The following is a 2,265-nucleotide window of genomic DNA, read 5'->3' as shown; positions in this document are numbered from 1 at the left end:
AGGGGGGGGGGCTTATTATATAACCTGCTCCATAACAACCAAATAACCGAAAATAACCGTAAATAATCGTAAAACGCCCGCCTTCTTTTATTTTACTGCTATTTACTATTTCCTACACTATAACGACGTTTTTTATTGGTTTTTTTATTATCCAGATAAAGCAGCTTTCTATTTCCGACTATTAAACTACACTATTTACGGAAATAAAGCTCTTAATTAATTAACCCTTATTATACCTCGTAGTGCCGCTAAGTAATAGTTTTTTACTATCTATTCAAATATTACTTCCTCCCTTCCGTTTTAAGCAGTTAGAGCCTCGCTATTATATAAGTTACGGGTATAAATACACACCTTAACCCTATAGAAAGCGACGATACTAACCGTAATTCGTAGTATACCGCCCGTACCCTCCGACTCCCTTATCGACTCGTAGGAATCGCGGTCCCCTACGCCCGACGACTCGCCCGCCGCCTCGCCTAATACTGCCTCCGTCACTACCTTACCCGCCCGTACGCCCGCCCGCCCGCCCGTATATAATACGGCCTCCTTATCCCGCACGCGCGTTTAGGAAACGATACCTATAAAGGACGGCCGTATAGTTAATCGTAGTAAGGTTCTCGACCTTATATATAATAGCAGCGGGTCTAAAGCTACCGGGGCCCTTAATACTATATGCGTTATTCGGGTAGGTTACTAACTTATATACTATCTTATATATTATTTACTAACCGATATTATTAATATAGACTAAATAGGACCTCTTATTAAGGGAGGATAAAGACCTTAACCTTAGTCGCCCGGCTAATTAAGAGGCCGTTATAATAACGATTATCGGCGACTTCTAGATAGACTATAAGCACTATAGTAATAAAGACGGTCCCTTCGCCCGTTACTATATATTCTCGGGTATCGTTAGCGGTAGCTATAATAACTACTACTTTAATTCGGAAGGCCGTAAATATTCGTACCGCCCGGCCGCCGCTGCCGCTAATAATAATACTACCGCCACTATTACTCCCGCTTCTTCTAAGGGGAAAAAGCGTGTAAATAAGACCGTAAATAAGCTAATAATAACCGTAATAAATACCGACCTATACTAATTAATTAATCTATAATACTATAGGAACTATAACGCCTTCTAAGAAGGTAAAGACCTTCAACTATAGCTACCGCTCCCGCTCCCGCTCCCGCCCCCCCCCTCCCCCCCCGACTATTATAACTATCGCCGGTGCTTCGGGTATAAATACGGCTACCGCCACGTCCGCTATACCTACGCCCGCCACGCCCGCGCCCCTTACCCCGCCTATAATAAACTTCGGTAATATCGAAATACTAGCCGTGATACTCCTTGCCGGTATAATAATAGCGTAGAAGAAGTAGTTAATATAATACTATAAGAATATAATCGCTGCCCTAGAGAATAGTATCCTGGCGGAGAATTAAGACGGCTTTTTTTTTTTTTGCTTTACTATTTTATAAAGGGTTTACGATTATTTTATTTTTATATTTACGGTACGGCGGAAATAGGTAGTTTACTTCGTTACTTCGTCTACCCTTGATATAGGCTATATAATAAAGAAACCCGATCGCGTTATCGATCCGCTAGTTATTATAGTAGACTACTACGACCGTAGAAGTAACCGTTAAAAAGAATCTAATAAGACCTTTAGGTATACGATATTAGATATACTCCGGCTAACCTACGGCTAAGCCTGCCCACCGCCCTAACCGTTATCGGCCTATAATAAAATAAACAGATTCCTAATATCCGTAACCCTCGATATCGTAATATAAAACTAACCGTGAGTAAAGGCGTACTACCGGAAATCCACGCCGATTATACTAAACGACTAGCCCTACGACTTATTAATTATTATTACGAAATAGAGCCGTAGCGGGAATTAATAGCGGCGGATAATATACGGGTAGTTTTCCTTATTAGAATCTACGCAGATATAGGGGATAAACGTAACCTCGCCGGCGTATAATCCTAATAGGACCTTTACCTCTAGCGTATTCCGTGCTATCTGTAAAATAACTATACATATACCATTATATAAACCCTACCACGGGCTTAGGTTCCGTATAAGTATAATAGGGACGCTAACCTTTAGCTTAAGACGTATTAGCGGGATAAAAGCGAATTATAACTATATTAAAATCTCCGGGGCTAGATCCGGCGTAGGGCTATTAGTATCCTCTACCCGATTAGTAATCGAATTTTCGGCCCGGTAAACGCGCGACTAACTAGGTAGGCGCCCGAGT

The sequence above is a fragment of the Sodiomyces alkalinus genome (assembly GCF_003711515.1).
Source record: "Sodiomyces alkalinus F11 unplaced genomic scaffold SODALscaffold_2, whole genome shotgun sequence".
Classification (NCBI taxonomy): domain Eukaryota; kingdom Fungi; phylum Ascomycota; class Sordariomycetes; order Glomerellales; family Plectosphaerellaceae; genus Sodiomyces; species Sodiomyces alkalinus.
This window is presented reverse-complemented; position numbering follows the sequence as displayed.